The sequence below is a fragment of the Lynx canadensis genome, chromosome D4, assembly GCF_007474595.2.
Source record: "Lynx canadensis isolate LIC74 chromosome D4, mLynCan4.pri.v2, whole genome shotgun sequence".
Classification (NCBI taxonomy): domain Eukaryota; kingdom Metazoa; phylum Chordata; class Mammalia; order Carnivora; family Felidae; genus Lynx; species Lynx canadensis.
Window position 1 is genome coordinate 65,793,892 of NC_044315.2, and position 23,452 is coordinate 65,817,343.

At 35.3% G+C, this 23,452-nt stretch overlaps 1 pseudogene; it reads left to right on the forward strand.

Moving 5' to 3' along the window:
- The first annotated feature begins 17,266 nt into the window (after window positions 1-17,266).
- LOC115499645 lies at window positions 17,267-18,199 on the forward strand (annotated as a pseudogene).
- The last annotated feature ends 5,253 nt before the right edge of the window (window positions 18,200-23,452 follow it).

Sequence of the window (23,452 nt, forward strand, 5' to 3'; positions counted from 1 at the left end):
TTAACTTCTCTGAACCTCAGTTTTTTTCATTCGTCTTAAAGATTAAATGTACCAGCTTATTTACCCACATTTTACAGAGCTTCTCTCACTCTAGAAAAAAGGGTCTTAGTTTGAAAAACCAAGGAGCCAGAGGAATAGGGAGAAGTTCAACTATAACCAGGAATGTGTAGTCCAAGAAAAATTACACAAATTTCCTAGGTCATATAGCTTGGAAGTGGCACAGTGGGGATTAGAGCACAGCTAAACAGACTACAAATTTCATACATTTTTCATCACTCCATCATGTATCTCAGTGTTTCTGGCTGCCAGAAGACCTTCCTATCTATCTCTTTAGAAAATACCAAAGGACACAATTTCCAGCACTATATGACCTCTAATTATGCAAAACATGGGGGATCCAAAGAGGCCAACCGACCTAGGAAGACCTTGTTTCTGTTTTACTTGTTATCTCATAGCCTGGTAATCTCTTCCCATGGGAATATAAAACACAGTCTGATATTTACACCTGAGCAAGAAACTACATCTCAGAGGACATCATTAAAAGTTGACTGACCTACTTCTATCTTATATCAAGGTACAAATAGGTTACATAGGGATGGGATCCCATGTGTTTGCAACAGTCTAAAGTCAAGCTTGTTAAAGTAAGCTTGCAACTTTTTAACAACACTCTTCTGTCCACAAGTTTTCTGGAGGGAATCTGGGACTGTTCCTAGGAGATTCATTTCTCCTCTTTAGTTACAACTAAACAGTAAAGAAAAGAGTATATGAGATCATCATGTGGAAAATTCTAAAAGTGGATTCATCTTATTCTGTGAAGAGAAAGCAGTTCTCTTTGCACTTCCATCAAGAAATCATTAATAAAATATAAGTAGACAAGGTAAAGAATACATATTCTGATAAAAACATTGAATAGAGAGTCAGAAGTGATAAACTTCTAATAGGAAGGGGATATTAAAGCAGATGCTTTTTGTTTAGTCACATAGAATTAAGGAGATTTGCCACAGTTGTCACTCCCTCATAAAGCTTTAAACCCCACTTGCTTTACTCAAGTACAATCATTGCAAATCCATGAAGATATTTGAGTTTGTGACTCCTGAGAGACATGAAATCATATAGATAGTTCACTTTCATCCTGGTAAATTAAGGGCCCATATTATTAATGTTATGATTTTTTTTAATATGAAATTTATTGTCAAATTGGTTTCCATACAACACCCAGTGCTCATCCCAACAGGTGCCCTCCTCAATACCCATCACCCACCCACCTCTCCTTCCCACTCCCCATCAACCCTCAGTTTGTTCTCAGTTTTTAAGAAAATACCATGGGGGAGGGGAAGGAAAAAAAGAAGAAAAAAAAAGGTTAGAGAGGGAGGGAGCCAAAACATAAGGGACTCTTAATGTTATGATTTTAAAATAGAATGATCTAACTTTTGAAACAAAGAGTACTTTTTCTCCAAGAGTCACATAAATCCAGGAAAACCATAGGACAGGGCACTATAATAGAGAATCTTGAAGCACCTAAAGTAGGATTCAGTAAGTATTAAGAATTTTTTCTAACTCAGAATTTATATAATCTATAATGACATTTAAATATGGCAGAAGTTAAGTGCTCAGCTCAGAACCAGTAAGATGATAAATGGCAAATAAACAAAGAATGATAAATAAAAAACCATACTAATCAGCACAACTTTGTAACAGGACTGTGCTCATCACATCAATTCAGAATCACTGAGAAACAATCATGACCACCCCCCAAAGAGCAACCTGTTCCCTTAGTGTTCTTTTGGGAGTTACAAAAACAAACTAGTTGTTCATCTGCAACTAGATATGTGAAATCTATTATAGAAATTTTAATATGCAGAATGCATTTTTTAAAGATTTTTAATATGGAGAATCCAAGATTTTTAAGAGTAGCTATATGACAGATATCCATGAGATCATCCACTGACAGAATATTTGTACTGAATATAACACAACTGTATTAATATTACATAGTACCCAACAAATAAAAATGTATCAGCATCTGTCTCTTTGGTATCTGGTAGCCCTGGACACAGGAATCTGCAGTGAGAAGAGAATTGGCCATGCTCACCTGCCAATTCTTGTGCTCCAGTCATACCCTGCTCTCACCCACTCCCACTCCACACAAAGCTCCAGAAGGAATAAAATGTGCTACCTGGCTACAATTGGAGCACTCAAATATGAACATGGGAATGACAGCCCTGACCCTTGAACGTATGAGTCCTACTTCTTCCAAATGTCTTACATGTAATTTTACAGGAAACTGTGCTGCATGTGAAAGTAGAGAATGTGTAGTCAGATTGTAATATCTTCTGTCTTCTCACTGTCTAGAAAGTAGGCCTCACAAGATATCCAGTTGTGGCCATTTCAAAGTTTGAGAATGAATGTAAAACTAAGCCCTGACAAGAGATGATACTCATTAAAAATATTTAATAAGTAAGGAAGGCACAGGCAACAATTAATCAGAACAGAAATCCAGCTGGAATGTATATTAAGCTATAAGCAGAGTGGAAGTTTGATGTGAATCACATTTTAAGAAGATCCACCATGCTATCTGGAAAATATGTTGAAGAAAGACAGAGTGAAAGCTGCAAGGCCAGTTAGGAACCGTGGCAGAAATGTCATTTTAAGCAGGAGCTCATGACTTGTCTGAGCTCTACATTACTCATATTTGTGTCTCCCACAGCTTTTTCATCTGCCAATGTGCCTGTTGAGTTAAACTGACTTGAATACACTTATCAAGAAAAATATGCCTCCTCTAATTTAGATGAAGTTATCAGAAATCATTTGTCAAGATTTTGTGTAATCAAATTCAATAAGTTATACAATTTTGTCTCACACAAGCAATCTGTATTTTCCCCAACTCATCAAAAAATAGATTCCATTCTTTGGTGGCAGTGATTCACTTTGATGCTCTATTGATTTTTATAGCTTCATATTGAAGCAGAATGATTACATGCCTGTTTTATTTACGAAAACCAATAGAGTGACTACTTGTAGCATCAACATTAGGCAAACTATACTCAGATTCACCAACTCATAATCAAACACAACAAGTTAACTATCTTCTATGGAGTATCTATTAAATACCAAAAAACATGATATGTAGTTTTTATCACATAACAGCCTTACAAGGTAGTTATAATACTCACTTTACAATTCAAGTATCTTACTCAAGGTCAACAAGTTACAAGCCAGGAAACTGAGGTCCTAACACATATGTATCCAACTCCAGAGCAAAATTCTTTCTATTATAGAAAAATGCATATTTAAATATTCAACATAATTAAAATAGCAAGCACTTTTATTGAGTACCTACTATGCATCCATAACTGTGTTAAATTATTCAAATGCATTGCCTCAGTAATTCTCAGAATAACAACATTCTGAGAGTTTTAACTCCTAACAATATTAGGAGTTTTTAAGTTCCTCATTGTACAGACATGGAACATAGGTCTAGAGAGGTATAGCAACCTCACTAAGGGCATTGAGGTAGTGCTTAACAAACTAGACTGTCCATAACTCCAGAATCCAATGTTCTCAACCACTTTACTCTGTCTCCTAAATGACATAAAAAATGGCATAAAATGCTTTGCTCCTACAGAGTCAGGCAAAACCAGTAACCAGAACATAATACATTAGAGATAACTTTATTTACCACAAAGAGCCTCATAATCCTAAAATAATCTCTTTAGTACTACATGTTCTTAAGTATTTTAATCAAACACATGGAGAATGGCTGAAGGAAGGAACAAAGAATTGTAACCTGGTGCAAGAAAGACTCAGAGGGAGGCAGCTCAAGATGGTGGCATAGGAAGATCCTGAACTCATCTCCTCCCATGGACACTACAAACCTATACCTACATATGAAATAACTCCCTCTGAAAAAGACCTGAAAGCTGAAAACTGAAAACTAAATAGATTTTCCACAACAAAGAATAAAAGGTTAAATCAAGATTGGAGAGACAGAGATGTGGTGGCACCAAAAATCTCATCACCACCCTGTCCCTGTGTTAATGACCCACAATCAGGAGGGATATTACAAAGTTTCTCCCTGAGAAGCAAGGGGTTTGTGCCTCACATCAGGCACCTTAACTCTTGGTACCTGCAACAGAGAAATGAGCCCCCACAACATCTGGCCTTGAAAACAAGTGGGGCTTACATCCAGGGGTAACATAGGGCCATATAGGGAACTGATACTGCTCTTAAAAAGCTTATGCACAGAGTCATTCACCCCAGGACCCAGCACAAAAGCAACAGCTAGAAAATTACCTAGACCATATGTGAAGGAGATTCATTTACTAATCTTAAAGTGTCTGCCAGAGGGGCAGGAGCCTGTTAGAACTCACTTAGGAACAATGGCACTAGTGGGCCTATTTTTGCATTCCCCCTCTACCATGCTAGCACTAGTGCTTACAGGTGCAATTTTTGTGTTCTCCCTCTACCCAGCTAGTGCTGATGGGTAGGCTCTGCCCCTAGGCCAGCCCAATGCTGGGCCAGAGAAGAAAAACAAGTACTTATCTCCCACACTTCCTTCCACAGCTCTAATAAAACCAGTTGATGTGCATAGCCCACAGAGGGAACACCCTTTCTGTGCCTGACTCTGGTGACACAGGATTGCATTTCTGGGCCCCATGGGTCTGAAACAACTGGAGAGACAGTTCTTGGCAGGTTATCACCTCCAGAGCACTGCACAGACAGAATACCAAAACACATTCCAAGTCTTCCTGAAAAAAAAAAAAAAAAAAAAAAGGCCCATTTACTTGTCCTGGAGCTTCAGCCTAAGGAGAAGGCTTCAGGATGACAATACATCTAGAGGGTACAGAAGTACTCTCAGGGAACATAGGCCAGGGAATTCCATCTTTGCATTCTCCTTTAGCCTCACTATAGCTTGCCAGTACCTCCCAGAAAAGAGCTCATATACCTGTCTGGAAACTGTCTCCAGATCACCTGGTCTGAAGGCCAGCAGAGTTTATAAATTTTGTTTCATAGTACTGTATTTATTGCTACCTGTGGGTCTAGATTTCAATCAGCCTGAAACTAGTTGCTGACTGACTTCTTTCCCTCTGGAACAATAAGAGGACTTGGCACTCAACAAGAATATCTATCAAGAATAAATCACTTTGCTTAGACATTCACGAAAGTTTGAGAGACAACCAAAGCTAGGGCAAGGTTACACAATGTTTCACCTCCTACACATGGCCACTCCTTTAACACTGGGAGAGATAGCTATTTTTCCTAATCCATAGAAACACAGAGAGTCAAGCAAAATGAGGAGAGAGGGGAATATGTTCCAAATGAAAAAGCAAGATAAAACCCCAGAAACAAACTGTAATGAAATAGAGATAAGTAATTACTTGATAAAGAATTCAAAATAATGATCATAAAGATGATCACCAAACTCAGGAGAAGAATGGATGAACATGATGAGAACTTCAACAAAGAGACAGAGAATCTAAGAAAGTACCAAACAGAAGTCACAGAGCCTAAAGAATGCAATAACTGAACTGAAAAATACACTAGAGATTTTCAACACCAGACTAGATAAAGGAGAAGAAGGAATCAGTGATCTGGAAGACAAGGAAGTGGAACTACCTCAAAAAAGCAGAAAAAGAAAAAGAGTTCTAAGAAGTAAACATGGGTCAACATCGAACAGAATAACATTCTCATTACAGAGGTACCAAAAGGAGAAGGGGGGAAGAAAATGTATTTGAAGAAATAATTCTGAAAACTTCCCTAATTCAAGAAGGAAACAGATATCCAGATCCAAGAAGCCCAGAGAGTTCCAAACAAACATAAATCCAAAGAGACCCACACCAAAACACATAATTAAATGTGAAGATTTAAAGATAAAGAGAGAATCTTAAAAGAAGGAAAAGAAAAACAACTTGTTACATACAAGGGAATCCCCATTACAGTATCACCATATTTCTCAACAGAAACTTTAAGGGCCAGAAGGGAGTGGCATGATGTATTCAAAGTGCTGAAGGGGAAAAAAATCCAACCAAGAATACTGTACCTATCAAGGTTATCATTCAGAATTTAGGGAAAGAGAAAGTGCTTTCCAGAGAAACAAAAGCTAAAGCAGTTTATCACCACTAACCTGGGCCAACAAGAAATGTTACAGGCATTCCTTTAAGCTGTAAAGAAAGGAAACTAATGCCACATGGTAACCACAAAGTAAAAAACAATAGTAGATACACAAAAGGAATGAGACAGGTCTCTTATCATCACACTATAGAAAATCATCAAACCAAAAGGGAAGAAAACAAGAAAAGAAAAGCACAGAGAAGAATGGCAAAACACTGGAATGTTAACAAAATGGCAAGAAGTACATACCTAACAAAAATTAAATGTGAATAATTTAAATGTAAAGTTAAATTCTCCAATCAAAAAAGGTAAATTGGATGAATGGTTAAATAAATAAGACCTGTCTATATGCTGCCTATAAATACTCATTTCAGATATAATGGTACACACACACTGGAAGTGAAGGGATGGAAAAAGATGTTTCATGCAAATGGAAGCCAGTGGAAAGCTGGGATAGCTCTGCTTACATCAGATAAAACAGACTTAAAATTTTTTTTATTCTTTATTTATTTTTGAGAAAGAGAGAGACAGAGTGGGAACAGGAGAGGAACAGAACAGAACAGGGGGACACAGAATCCGAAGCAGGCTCCAGGTTCCGAGCTGTCAGCACAGAACCCACCACAGGGCTTGAATTCACGAACTGCGAGATCATGACCTGAGCCAAAGTCAGACACTTAACTGATTGAGCCACCCAGGCACCCCTGATAAAATAGACTTTTCACACAAAGACTAATAAAAGACAAAAAAAAGGCATTACATAATGATAATGGGGTCAATCCAAGAATATATAGCATTTGTAAATATCTATGTACCCAACATAGAAACACCTAAATATATAAAGCAAATATTAAGAGACCTAATGGGAGAGATTGACAGTAATAGAAAAAATAATACTCAAATTTGTGTGGAACCACAAAAGATTCCAAATAGCCAAAGCAATCTTAAGAAATAACAAAGGTGGAGGCATCATGCACCCTAATTTCAAACTGTACTACTAAACTATAGTAATCAAAAAACTATGTTATTGGCATAAAAACTGGTATGCAGATCAATGGAACAAGAATAGAAAGCCCAAAATTAAACCCACACATATATGGTCAATTAGTTCACAACAAAGGTGGCAAGAATACACAATGGGGAAAGGACAGTCTTTTTAATTAACAGTGTTGGGAAAATTAGAAAGCTAAGTGCAAAAGAATAAAAATAGACCACTATCTTACACCATACACAAAAATCAATTCAAAATAGATTAAGGACTTGAGTGAAAGGCCAGAAACCATGAAACTCCTAGAAGCAAACATAGGGAGTAAGCTCCTTGACATTGATCTTGGTGATATATATTTTTTAATCTGACTCCATAGGAAATGGCAACAAAAGCAAAATTAAACAAATGGGACTACATCAAACTAAAAAGCTTCTGCACAGTGAAGAAAACCATCAACAAAATTAAAAGGCAACCTACTGAATGGGAGAGGATATTTGCTTCTCCAATATATCCAACAAATGATATAACCAATAAGGGATTAACATCCAAAATATTTTTAAAAACTCATACAACTCAATATCAAAATAACATCTAATAAAAAATGGGCAGAGGACTTGAATAGACATTTTTCCAAAGAAGACATACAGATGAACAACAGGTACATGAAAAATGCTCAACATCACTAATCATCAGAAAAATGCAAGTGAAAACCACAATGAGATATTTACACCTGTGAGAATGGCTATCATCAAAAGGACAAGAAATGACAAGTGTTAGTGAGGATATGGAGAGAAGGAAATCTTGTGCACAGTTGGTGCAGCCACTATGGCAAACAGTATCAAAGTTCCTAAAAAAATTAATAGAACTACCATATATATGATCTAGCAATTCCACTTCTGGGTATTTATCCAAAGAAAACAAAACCTCTAATTCACAATGATATATGCACCTCTAGTTTCAGTGAAGCATTATTTACAACAGTCAACCTATATCAATAGAAGAATGAATAAAGATACATACACACACACACACACACACACACAAATATACACACAATAGTATACTACTCAGCCATAAAAAAATGAAATTTTGCCATTTGTGACAGCATGAATGGACCTTGAGGGTTTTATGCTAAGTGAAATAAATCAAAGAAAGGCAAATACTGCGTAATTTCACTTCTATGTGGAATCCAAAAACAAAACAAAACAAATGAACAAACAAAACAATATTCATAGATACATAAATCATATTGAGTGGTGCCAGAGGGATGGGGAGAAGGGGGTGAAATAAGTGGAGATCAAGAGGTACAAAATTCAAGTTACAAAATAAACAAGTCATGGGGATGTAATGTACAGTATGGTGGCTACAGACAATAACATTGTATTGAAATTTTGAAAGATGCTAAGAAAGTAAATCTTAAAAGTTCCCTTCACAAGGAAAAAAGAAGTAACTTTGTATGATGTGAGCTAGTAACTAGATTTATTGTGGTGATAATTTTGCATTGTATACAAATGTCAAACAATTATGGGGTTATTTTCCCTGAAAATAATGTTTATGTCAATTATACTTCAATAAAGAGAAAAAGACTCAGAAATAGCAATCTAAAAAAAAATTAAAAAGCTGTCATGAAAAAGAAGCATATGCTTTTTGTAGTTCCACTAGGAAAGATGAGAGTTTATTACAGAGAGTTATATATACAGTTAAATGTAAAGAAATTTCTGATGATGAGGACTGCCCCAAAACAAGCTGTGTGGCCTCATAAAATGCTCTAACCATCACTGGGTTTGGGGGTAGAAGATGAATATCAACCATACTGTACATGTGTCTTTGTCATCTCATATGGCTTAGAACTAAGTTAATGTAAAGATGATTTCCAGTTCTATGATCCAATTCTAAATGAATTTTACTGTTTCACTAGAATGACTGTATTAGAGTATGCATTTAATTATCTTTACCTCCCCTTTCATAATTCATTAATCATAATCCACCATGAAAGTTATTGAGATTAATCTAAAAATTAATAAAATATAAGCATTCCTTTTGGAATGTTACAATTATTATTGCGGCATTGTTTATAGTAGTAAAAAATGAAACCAAGAAAAATGCCCATTATTTGAGAATAGATTAAGTAAATCTTGAAATGTAAATATAACAGACAACTATGTAGCCATTATAAAACATGTTACCCAATGTTAAGCATAAGAGGATTTAAATTACAGATAAAGGCAGAAACTTTAAGATATATAATATGCTTCTCATGTTTATCTTTGAAATGTTTGAACCTATATTTCTGAACCTATATTTTTCTATCAGCTATGTCCAAGTTCATCTCAATGTTGTTATAGTGCCAGGTCCATAATAGGTGCTCAGAAAATACTTCATGAGTGAATAAGGAGGGGAAAGGTATGAGAAATTTTTTTTTTAATTTTTTTTTCAACGTTTTTATTTATTTTTGGGACAGACAGAGACAGAGCATGAACGGGGGAGGGGCAGAGAGAGAGGGAGACACAGAATCGGAAACAGGCTCCAGGCTCCGAGCCATCAGCCCAGAGCCTGACGCGGGGCTCGAACTCACGGACCGTGAGATCGTGACCTGGCTGAAGTCGGACGCTTAACCGACTGCGCCACCCAGGCGCAACGGTATGAGAAATTTTTAATAAAGTATTCTGGAAAAATAATATTTAAAAAATATAAATATTTTCCATGCATTAAACATAAATAATATAGTTATATAAATAAGACAAAAAAATGAAGTCATAGAAGAAAATTTCATTCATATTTTTTTAGGGATCATATGATAATCTTACCTCAATGAAAATTAAAATAAGAAGACAAAAATAAGAAGGAAAACCACAAGTTCGAAAAAATTTGCAAAAAATGTAAAGAAGAAAATGTTAATCTCTTAAGTGTTCATAGTTAAGAGGTAAGCTATCAAAATACCAACATAGTTAAGAAAATTGTGTGGATGGACAACAAAAGAGAAAATATAAGCAATAAATAAACATAAAAGAAATGCTCAATCTAACTGGCAATCACAAAAATGAAAAGCTAAAAGTCATGTTTTATATAAGCAGAAAAGAATAAACACCTTCTCTGGTTCTATAAAATACACAAAAAATTATCTGTGCAAATACGTCAGTGGCATTTTTGGCATATGCACTAAAAATTCTCTCAATTCTCACACTTTCATTCTATAGTCTTAATCTCTAGAGATTTAACATAAGGTCTGAGTTTTCAGTAGAAGGAAAAGTAGACTAGATAGCCTAATACATAGACATCAGTGGTCATTACATCAAGATCTCATAAAATATGAGACAAATTAAAATATTCAGTACTATTAAAATTGTACTTATATTATAGTAATTCCACTTAATTATTCTTCAAATCTAATAAAGGAATATTGCAGAGACTATGAAAAATCACAAAAATATTGCTATAAAGTGGCAAAAACTAAAATGTATACTATGATTATACTGGTATAAAGAAAAAATGTATAGTGCAAGGTCTAGAACTAACAAAAATATGAAAATAAAAAAAGTTTAAAGAGGTGGAATGACTATATAGGAGTCTATTAAGATTGACCTTGTATTATTTGTGGAATAAAATGAAAAACAAATTCTTGTGTAAAGGTGAACTCTTCTGAGATATTTTGGACATATTCTGATTCCAACCTCGGCTTCTGTAGAAGCCATCAAATACAGCCATATTCAATGAATATTCCAAGAAATGTATGGTTGGGAAAGTTTTTTTTAAGTGAAGATAATTGGGTCTTTAGAATGTGCAGAAGTCTGGGACCTTCATCTCTAGAGAATCCTAAGATACTGATTCACAACCTTAGGGATTAAATAGTTTATAAAAATAAGTGCTAAATTGACTTCCAAGAGAAGCTGAATCTCTTGAGTAAGCATCAACTTTAGGACAAATACTGGGAAACCAGAGTTGCATCATGGATCCTTATTTTTAATATGTTTTCTTTCCTTGATATGTTCTTATTAAAATTCATGTACAGATGAATTGTTTGATTGTAGCATTCTTTCTCACATTTCTTTTTAGGAAGGAGAACAACCAACTTTCAAAGTGAGAATCTTCTGGTCTCATCTGAAAAATGCAAATGGAAGTCAAATTCCTGGAAATGTTTTCTATTACTTAATAGAATGGAATGGTGAGATGACTTTATTTTTTTTTTAAACAATCTTTTTTTTTAAATTTTTTTCAATGTTTATTTATTTTTGGGACAGAGAGAGACAGAGCATGAACAGGGGAGGGGCAGAGAGAGAGGGAGACAAAGAATCGGAAACAGGCTCCAGGCTCTGAGCCATCAGCCCAGAGCCCGACGCGGGGCTCGAACTCACAGACCGCGAGATCATGACCTGGCTGAAGTCGGACGCTTAACCGACTGCGCCACCCAGGCGCCCCGGTGAGATGACTTTAAAACACAGTTGGGAGGTAAAATAAAAAGTTCTGCTAAAATCATTTCCAAATGAAAACATGGTATCAATAAATATAAGGATTTTTTTTGTTGTTGAGGTGATCATTACTGGTGGGACTTTGAAAATATGTATATATATGTAATGGAAAAAAATTAATTCAGGCATCATCTTCAAGAGCAGGATATTATTTAAATTTCTTTAAAAATCCCAAAATAGCACATAGATACAACTAGTGAAGAAGAAAAAGTTTCCTGTAATGTAACAGACCCTTATAAATAATGGGTGAAAACCTACTGTATTCAAGTATATAGTTCATTAAAATCTTAAGTAAAAATTATCTGGAGAAACAGCACATAATAATTTATATATTAATCACACATAAACGATTCTCAATAAGGGTTTGAGGAAACTTGTAATTAAAAGTGTTTATGGTAAAAACAGGATTAGAAACAAAACATATGTAACAGGGTATTGCAGTAATTATAAGTGTTAATTTGAACTTGTAGGGGTTCAAGACAAAAGAATATTAATTTTTCCCCATTTATGTAACAAATACCACCCTAGACCTTAATTGTCCACACAAGACAAGTAGAAAGGAATTTTTGGCTGTTTATTTTTCATTTTAATTCATTTTTGTGGTTAGTGTCTTCATAAGTGGAAGACAATAACTAGCCTTCAATGTTTTCCAAAGATGCCAATATATTTTTATGTGTATTTTTATCAGTTGGATGTTTGAAAGTCAAGCGCATCATATTACATAGTGGTTTTATAAGAAGAAATTTTATCAATAAGTAAATGTAGTATAGTGCTAAAAATGGGCTACCATAAAGATGAAGCTTTAAATCATAGTTCTGGTATTAACCAACTATATGATATTGAAAACCATGTGTTGTATGGAAGTATTGAATCACTAAATTATACACCTGACACTAATATTACACTGTTAACTAACCAGAATTTAAATAAAAACTTTATTTTTTAAATGCTTATTTATTTTTGAGAGAAAGAGCACAAACAGGGGAGGGGCAGAGAGAGAAGGAGACAAAGGATCCCAAGCAGGCTCCAGGATCTGAGCTGTCAGCACAGAGGGCTTGAACTCACAGACTGCAAGATCATGACCTGAGCTGAAGTCAGATGCTCAACCAACTGAACAATGCAGACGCCCTTTAGATAAAAACTTCTAAAAAAAGATAGTAATCATTGAACTTAACCTTTGAAATTTCAAATCAATTTCCTCATTGGTAAAATTCATAATAACGTGTGGGTTATTTGGAAGATTAAATGATAAAAAATGTATGAAGTGTCTCATACTAGGACATCACATGCCAATTTCTTTTCTCTTTGTAAACAAAAGTAATACATCTTTCCTTGTGGCATATTAGTTGAAGATTAGCATTTATAAAATCTATAAATTGAGAGTTAGCAGGCCCATTCATTTTTGTACAGTATCAACTCTCTAAATTGATATCTTTAGAAGAGCTGGAGAAGATTATAGGATTAGTTCCTCTAGTGAGAATTTAGAGTACAGATAGTATGTGTTTTACATTGAAAAATCTTAGTACTTTAACTATTAGATCTTCAAGTAGCTAAGTCAATAAAACAAAATAAAAGATTATAGAAAGTTAGAAATTTTCCTTCTAGAAAGTTAGAGAGCTTAACTTCTGGCCTGCATAAAAAGTCACAGACTTTCCTTAGGTCTATTACAACACTAATACAGTGTCCAGATGTAGTCCCAGGGCATTGAACCACAGAGTGGTTAATTTTTATAAAACACCAGGAGTTGGGAGAGGGGGATTAGAGGTTGGCTAGGATCCAGGCCAGTTCAGATTCTTTTCAAATAGGAATGTCATCTTCTAAACAATAATTCTGTGCTAGGCATCAGTAGCCTATAATCTCCTTTGATAACACATGATTAAGTCAAGAACTCAAGTCCCTTATCTTGGTGTACCTCCTAAAAACAAACAAACAAACAAAAACCACTGTTATTTGGAAGCTTTTGAGAGTAGGGATTATAAATGCTTTCTGTTCACGAGAAACAGTGGGTTCCTACCAATAACTGGATAGGACACATCAGTACAGCTCAGCTTCAATGTGTAGTTTCTAGACATTTAATACCTGTACTACCTAAATTATTTTAACATTCTTTATTCTGAGTTAGTTTTCTAAAATAACTGGACACCCTCTTTAGTGTTTTTCTCTTATTTAATAATATGCTTTCTTTATGTATATCTATTTTAAAAATTTGAGTAATTCAGAAAAGTAGAAGAAAGAACTCTAAGGTAACCATTAATGTTTTGGGTAGTTCTTTCTAGTCTTTCTATTCTGTCTACGCTATCTTGGTTTAGGTTTTAGTTTTGAAAATAAAAAAGCCGTTGTTTTCTTTCTGTTTCACTTAATCATTTTAATATAATTTAAACATTACTTTTATTTTAATACCAATTTGTCACAAATGTTAAATTGATAAGTGCATAATAAGTGCATCATATTAGTATACGATAATTATTTAACGATTCCCTTAGCATAAGAATGAAAAACTGTCTCAAAAGATAGTATCCAAAAAGCAAAGATTTAGTAAAAATGGAATTATCTAATATGCATTTTGCATGGAAAGTGATTTATTAGAAATTATCAAGAATCTTAAAATTTTTCATTCACTTGTTCCCAGGAATCCATTTTTGTGAAGTAAGCTAATATGAAGAAAAGGTTTGTCACAATGCTATTAAACAAGTGTTTATTGATTGCTTTCTAAAAGTTACACTAGAATTACAAGAGCAATGAAAGTAATTTCCTCTATACTGTCCATTATCCTTCCCATCACCCCCATTTGAAAGCATTAAACCAGATTGGTGGTTTGTCTTATAAATGTTTGCAAGTGAAAAATTTTTTATAGCACCTATCTCTGAACTGTCAGGATACCAGATGCATACCATCATTATTTGATACAAGTAATTTCCAAATGGAATCAACTTTTAGGAGATGTTCCTAGAAAAGAAAAGAGAGGGTATTTGACCTAATTCACATCTTTCCTGAAACAACAGACCCTAGACAAATGATGTTCTTCCATCAGAATTTTATTTTCAGATTCAGAGTAGGTTGATACTATGTATCTACAGTCAATCACATTCCAATCGTAATACTAAATAGAAATATATCTTTCCTGACCTAACCCTTCTCACCCTCTTTGTAATGTATGCCTGAAAAGTATGGTACAGCTTGAATTGGATGAGAACCTCTTTTCCATAGCCAATAGACATATAAACACTGTGTTATGCTAATATGTTTCACTATTGTAAACTGAAGTTGCTATAGAAAGCAGCATAGCCTGTTGGCAAATGATTATCACAGAAATGGCAGAGCCTATATCAGAAACAGGTTCTTGTTTAATTTTTTTAATGTTTATTTATTTTGACAGAGAGAAATTGTGGGGGAAGGGGCAGAGAGAGAGGAGAGACAGGATCCCAAACAGGCTCTTCGCTGTCAGCACAGAGCCTGACACAGGGCTCGATGTCACGAACTGTGAGATCATGACCAGAGCTGAAACCAAGAGAGAGCACTTAACTAAGAGACACTAAGGCATCCCACACAGCCTTGTTTAAAAACACTAACTAAAGGGGCACCTGGGTGGCTCAGTCAGTTGAGACTCAGACTCTTGATTTTGGCTCAGGTCATTATCTCATGATTCATAGATGGAGCCCCATGTCAGGCTCTGTGCTAATAGTGTAGAGGGTGCTTGGGATTCTCTCTCCGTCTCTCTGCCCCTACCTCACTTATCCCCCTCCCGCCCCACCCAACACTCAAAATAAATAAATAAAAACTAAAAAAAAAACAAACCCTAACTATAAACTCATCCATTGGATCAGTCTTTTCTTTTCCTCTAGGGATGTTTTTAAGTTAGGTAGAATACCTTGAGAATGAAAGGTGTTGTCAAAATTATGTTCTTTGATTTAATTACTATAAAAAAGTCAGCTACTAATATCTACTCTTTAAATTTTTTTCAAATTAAAGTTATTTGCTCCATGCTCTATGATGCACAACTAAGATGCTTGAGCTGATCTCAAATTCATATTTTGGAAAATATTGACCCTAATTGCAAATTCAACAAATGGAAGAGAAAGTACTTTAACATGGACAGAAACAAAACAAAACAAAACAAAACAAAACAAAACAAAACAAAAGTAGGAACTTCTGCTCAGAATTTGGTTGCTTGTATATATAAAATCTGAAAAACATAAAACTAATTTCAAAACACTCACACAGAAGCCTCAACTCCAAGTCTCACAGAATGGTCAGTTTTGCATTGTCTACTATTTAATTACAATCCAACATACAACAGAGGCATTAGTGGCACTCTGCAATAGCATTGGAGAGAAATGGTCTAAAAGGCTTGCTATTCATGTGAGTTCTGCAGACAGCAGCGGCAGCAGCATCTGGGAATATGTTAATAAATTCAGATCTTAGAATCAATTCAGACCCACTGATTTAGAATCCTTTAAGAGACTGTCCCATGTGATTTGTCTGTATACTAAAATTTGGAGGCACTCCACTAGACAGGTGGTTTTCTACCATACTGAATATTAGGATAATCTGGAGAACATATTTAGAAAGATGCCTGAGGGGCGCCTGGGTGGCTCAGTCAGTTGAGCGTCGGACTTCGGCTCAGGTCATGATCTCGCCATCCGTGAGTTTGAGCCCCGCGTCTGGCTCTGTGCTGACAGCTCAGAGCCTGGAGCCTGTTTCAGATTCTGTGTCTCCCTCTCTCTCTAACCCTCCCCCATTCATGCTCTATCTCTCTCTGTCTCAAAAATAAATAAACGTTAAAAAAAATTAAAAAAAATTAAAAATAAAAAGATGCCTGATTCTCACTCCTTAGGAAATTCACGTAATTTGGAGAGGGAAATAGCATGCTGTTCAGAAAGGGCAGGTGAGGGGCACCTGGATGGCTGAGTTGGTTAAGCTTCTGAGTTTGGCTCAGGTCATGATCTCACAGCTTGTGTGTTTGAGCCCCCAGTCTGGCTCTTTCCTGTTACCACAAAGCCCACTTTGGATCCTCTGTCTCCTTCTCTCTGAGAGTACTTCTCCGCTAGTGCTTTGTGTCTCTCAAAAATAAATAAACATTAAAAAAAAATAAAAATAAAAGGGGTGGGTGATATAAAGACAGAAAATGCAGACTGGAATAGTGGCTCAAACTGTGTTTTATATACATTTTACCTCTATGAATTTCACTTTCCTCACATTATTATAGTGATGATAAAATGAGTAATATGTGTGAGTGTATTTGTAAATTACAAGACTCTAAACCAATGTTATTGTTAATGACTGCTATGAAATAAAATCAAGTACATAGTTATTTTGAACAGGTTAAGCACACTGTCTCCAAAATGATGATATTAAAAGTGGGGTCTGTGAGTCCAAAGAACAGGAAGTAACAGATGTTTGTTAGATGCAAATAGTTCTTTCCTGCCTCAGAATTGTGTATCATAATCCCAGCAAATGGAATACAAAAGCCTATAATTTTTAATAAGCTATCAATTTAATTTTTACACATCTTCAATCCCTTCCCTTAAGAGCCAGAAGAGAAATTCAAACAGCTAACCTCAGAGTTCTTAGAACCACTCCAGCTATTGTGGGCACACACTTGGTGCCCCTCCTCCAGTGATATCTGCACATGGTAATATGCACTGATGCGTTATGCTCACATGAAGTTTTCTCTTCTGGATTACTACAGGTATAAAAAAGTAAAATGGACAGGATGAACTGGACAGAGATTGAGTTCATTCTGCAGGGACTTTCTGAGTACCCCAAAGTGGAAAGACTCCTTTTCGTCATGTGCTTGATGATGTACCTGGTGATCCTGCTAGGGAACAGCACCTTGATCACACTAACTCTCCTAGATTCCCGCCTCCATACACCCATGTACTTCTTCCTTGGTAATCTTTCCTTCCTAAATATTTGTTACACGTCCCCTTTATCCCCTTAATGTTAATTCACTTCCTATCACAAAAGAAAACCATCTCCTTCCTTAGATGTGTTGTTCAGATGTCTGTCTCCTACACTATGGGGTCCACCGAGTGTGTGCTTCTAGCAGTGATGGCATATGACCATTACGTGGCCATCTGTAACCCTCTGAGATACCCCATCATCATGAGCAAGGCACTTTGTATTCAGATGGCAGCCCTCTCCTGGGGACTGGGCTTTCTCAATTCACTGATAAAAACTACACTTGCAATACAGTTGCCCTTCTGTGGAAAAAATGCCATTAACCACTTTGTGAAATATTGGCCTTTGTCAAGCTGGCTTGTGCACATAATACTTTGATTGAGATTGCTATAATGTTAGGCAATGCAATATTTTTGTTTATTCCATTATTGTAAATTTGTATCCCCTACATTTTCATCCTTTCTACTGTACTAAGAATCAATTCAGCAGAAGGAAGAAAAAAGGCCTTCTGTACCTGTTCAGCCCACTTAACAGTAGTGACCTTGTTTTATGGGACAATCCTCTTCATATACATGAAGCCAAAGTCCAAAGACTCTGCTGTTGACAAATTGATTGCTCTATGGAGTAGTCACTCCCATGCCAATGATATGTCTATCATCTATAGCCTGGGGAACACAGAGGTGTTGGAGCTGTGAGAAAAATGATGAATAGACAGTGGCTCTGGAGGAAAGGATGAAAAACTTACATCTTTGAGTTCATGCACAAAATAAACTCATAGATTTGAGGCAAAAATTTTTCATATAAACAAAACAAAAGAAATAAAGATTGTAGGTAGAATTATAGAATTTAGGAGTGGGAAAGCAATTTCAAGACAATAATATAACTTTACCTTTCATGAAAATGTTGTTACAAAATGTAAAGGCAACCAGTATAAGAAGTGAGTGTAAACTTTGAGAAATAAGAAAAAAATGAGATTAAGCTTTTCCAAGAAAATCTAGTACAGATCATCTTTAGTTGATGGTGTTATATCCTAATAAGCCCATTGAAAGTTGAGAATATCACAAGCCAATAAAGCCTTTAATACACCTAATCTACTGAACATCAGAGCTTAGCCTAGCCTAACTTGAATATGCTCAGAACACTTACATTAGCCTATAATTGGTCAAAAACATCTCATACAAAGCCTGTTGACAATAGAGTATTGAATATTTCATATAACTTATTGAGTACTGTACTGAAACTGAAAAACAGAATGGTTATTTGGGTACGGGATGGTTTGAGTGTTACCAGCTCTTTACTCTCATGATCATGTGTCTCAGACTGGAAGCTGGGGCCACTGCCATTTCCTAGCGCAACAGAAGAGTAGCATACCACATGTTACTAGCCCACAAAAAGATCACAATTCAAAAATTTTAAAGTAAGGTTTCTACTGAATACATATAATTTTCACGTCATTGTAAAGTCGACATATCCTAAGTCAAACCATTTTAATGTATGGACCATCTGTATGTATGTCTACTGAACAAGTAAAACATGTATTTTTCAGTTCCCTTTCAAGAGAACTACTTGAGTTTTCCTGTTTGTCTGTTTGTTTGTTACTGATTTTTGTTTTACCCAAGGATTTGACCTGAGTCTAACCTAATCTTTCAGGTACATATTTCCCCTTCTTCTTTCCCTCCTTTTTCTCCCATGTTTGCACATGCTGTACTACATTCACTATTACCTCTCCAATTATATCATGTTCTTTCACACCTAAAGACAACAGCTACTTCATCCCCATCATCACATTTCTCTTTCTATGGTAACAGCCCAGAAATCTCATTAAACACAATTCAAGTGTTAGATCTTCTACAAATCCTTCCAAAGTTTACTGGGCTAGTTATTCCCTTCTCTATGCTGCGCTGAGTTTTATCTCTGTTATGGCTATTTTCCTTTTATACTATAAACATTTGTTAAATTCTGAAATCCCCCCATGTCAGAACTCACTGTTCTCTGTATAAGGTTGAATGTCAAATATATTTAAAACAGTAGGCATGGGGTGCCTGAGTGGCTCAGTCATTTAAGCGTGCAACTGTTGGTTTCGGCTCAGGCCAAGATCTCGTGGTTCTTGAGTCAAGCCCCACATTCGGTTCTGTGCTGATGGTGTGTACACAGATTCTCTCTCTCTCTCTGTCTGCTCCTTCTCTCTTTCTCTCTCTCAAAATAAATAAATAAAACATGTAATAAAAATTACTTTAAAATGTCTTTAAAATAAAACAGTAGCCAGTATTTAACTACTGAATTAACATTTCTTTTAAAATGTTTGTTTGTTTGTTTACTTACTTACAGAAGGAGCAGGGGAGGGGCAGAGAAAAGGAGAGAAATATTTCTAAGAAGGCTCTATGCTGTCAGCAGAGTCTGACCTGTGGCTCAGTCCATAAACCATAATATCATAACCTAAGCAGAGATGAAAAGTCAGACACTTAACTGATGGAGGCACCCAGGATCCCCAACATTTTCAAAGAAGAATAAAATATAGTCCAAGTCCTTGATATAATACAGAAAGATAAGAGAACTTGAATTTATGCATTATTTCATTGACTAAACAACATATCCAACAGCTTTGGGTAAAATATCAGCTAATATTAAATGTATGGACATATAAGGGCAGATAAAAGAATGATAAATATACTGAAAAGGTCATTTGGGTTGGGTAAGGCAAAAATCATATCAGTGTATAATTATTCTATAATGAGGAATTGCTGGGGAAAAATATATCAATTGTATAAACCCTTCCCAAGGTGTACTGACAATTTCACTCTTTCAGAAGCAATAGTCATTTTAAATATTTCCTTTTAAAAAAATCCCCTTGAGGGGCGCCTGGGTGGCGCAGTCGGTTAAGCGTCCGACTTCAGCCAGGTCACGATCTCGCGGTCCGTGAGTTCGAGCCCCGCGTCGGGCTCTGGGCTGATGGCTCAGAGCCTGGAGCCTGTTTCCGATTCTGTGTCTCCCTCTCTCTCTGCCCCTCCCCCGTTCATGCTCTGTCTCTCTCTGTCCCAAAAATAAATAAACATTGAAAAAAAAAAATTTAAAAAAAAAAAATAAAAAAATCCCCTTGAAATTGCTCGTAATAATTTTAGTTTTATTTTTTATGTGATATCCTAACATCTATTTATACATAATACAGGTGAGCTGCCTGGTACAGTGCCACAGCCTGAGCTGGATGAGGAGAGTAGCTCTGCTCAAGGGCCATCCAGCAAAGGTTTCAACAACTCAACAGAGTTCAGGAGGGAATCCCTGCTTGTTCTGCCCAGCAGGGTGTTTGGGGGCCTGAAGTAATAAGTAAAATGTCAACATGAAAGGGAGTCCCAGTTCAGGTTGTCAGAACTCAAGTAGACTTTAATAAATGTTTATTTCGGTGTGCCATTGAGATTTTATCATTGTTTATTACTTTGTTTCATTGTAGCAATATAAGACTGATGTAGCAATGACTGGTTTGATCACCTATCCAACACTGACTCACCTGGTCTTTATCCCTCTTAAAAGATTCATAATTTTATTGATTTGTCTATCCTATTTTTATCCATAGGGAAATATCTTGGTAAGTCCAAACCCCTACCTTACTTCCTAGAATATTAGCATTTTTACCTTTCATGCTGAGATATACAATCCATCTGGAATTAATTTTTGTGTATCATATAAGCCAAGGTCAAGATTTATTTTTTATCCTGTGCACACTATTTAACTCAACATGACTTTATTGAAAAGCTTCCTTCTCCACTGCACTGCAGCGTCACTTTTGAATAAACTGACCATATATGTTTGGATCTCTTTTGGACCTCTTGTTCTGTTCCACTAGTCTATTCTTATCTGTGCTACATTATCTTATTAGCTATAGCTCTATAATAAGGCTTGATTTTGGTCCTCTAAATTATTTCTTCTTTATGGGTGTGTTAGCTAGTGTTGGCATTTGTATATTTTAGTATCTGCTTATCTATTTTCACAATATACCTGCTGAAATTCTGAGACTGCCTTGAACCTACATTTCAATTTGGAAAGAATGACATCTTCTGAGAGCAAACTGAGGGCTGATGGGGGGTGGGAGGGAGGGGAGGGTGGGTGGTGGGTATTGAGGAGGGCACCTGTTGGGATGAGCACTAGGTGTTGTATGGAAACCAATTTGACAATAAATTTCATATATTAAAAAAAAAAAAAGAATGAAGGAATGACATCTTTAGATTACTGAATCTTCTAATACATTAATTTAGCCTTTAAAATTTCTCTCAATAATTTTTTATTGATTTTTCTTGTATACATGCCTTGCATATATTAGGTTTATTCATATATTTTTATATTTTTGATAAATTATAAATTATGCTTTAAATTCTATTTAAACTCTATTATAAATTGTGCTTTAAGGGGCGCCTGGGTGGCGCAGTCGGTTAAGCGTCCGACTTCAGCCAGGTCACGATCTCGCGGTCCGGGAGTTCGAGCCCCGCATCGGGCTCTGGGCTGATGGCTCAGAGCCTGGAGCCTGTTTCCGATTCTGTGTCTCCCTCTCTCTCTGCCCCTCCCCCGTTCATGCTCTGTCTCTCTCTGTCCCAAAAAAAAATAAAATAAAAAAAATAAATAAATAAAAAAATAAATTGTGCTTTAAATTGTATTTTTTTACTTTCTTATTATTGGTATGTAGTGATTTTTGTATGATAAGTTTATAACAATAAATTATTTATAATAATTATATATATAATATAAAATATTATAAAAATTATATATAATTATTTATTTATATAAATTGTTAATTTATTAACAATCTTGGTAAATTCACTTTTTTGCAACAATTTTTTAAATTTTTAATTGAAGTATAGTTGACATTAAATTTATTTATTAATTCCAATATTTGTAGAACATTTGAGTATTCTATATACATATAGTATCATTCATAAATAGTGACAGATTTGTGTTAATTATTTATATCATTTATTATTACTTTTAATACTGATTGTAAATTCTGGTACTATTATAAGTGGCATATTCAGGAGCTGAGACAAATAAGGTAAAATGAGAGAATTTTATTTGAAAAGTGTATTGGTGCCTGAAAATGGCTAAGGACTATTTAAAACTAGGTTTTAGATTCCTAAAATATTAAGATTCCTCTTGTAAAACAAACAAGCAGATTGTAGGAGGCATAAAATATTTCTAGTTCCAAAATACTATAGCAAATATAAAGTCCATTTTCTTAGTACCGGCTGTAAATGAGCTCCCAGGAATCCTTTAAAATGTATTTCTAATGATTTTAGTGAGACTGAACAGAAGAGAATAAGTAAAAAAATACATTACTCTCTGATTTCTAATAAATGTAAAGCAAATTAACAAATTTCCAAGTAAGTTGTGTAAAACAACTTAGGACACAGTAAACAGTAGGGCATGATATCTGCTCAGAGATTGTTAATTAATCCCAGATGGACTGTACATCTCAATATGAAAGGTAAAAATGTAAAGGTTTTAGAAGGTAAGATAAGGAGGCTTGGACTACCAGGATATTTCCCTAGTTTCTTTGTAAGACAGAGTGAAAATTGGTTTCAGAATTTTAAAACTCAGTTAAAATCATGAACTTACAATATTGTAATTACCACAAGAATCTGATTAACTTGGAGTCTATTCAAATATGTAATGCTGATTGCCCTCTGTCAAGGTTGCTATATAGTATTAAACTTTTTGGTTCTAATATAGTATTATTTTTATAACTTCTTGTTCTTCTCCACCTATGATGCATTACATAGTTTTTCTTGTCATCCAAGCTAGCACACTTGACAATGAAAGAGAACTATTACTAATTATACCAGGGAAACTGGTGTTAAGTAGACTAGTTCTGAGCAAATGAGACATATGGTCACCATTCTAAGGTTGGTTCTATTAGGACCAACATGTTCCAAAGACACAAGATGTTTCACTAAAAAAAAGCAGGCATTATGCTTTGTTTGTGCCCTGGCTGACAGCAACTACTTAA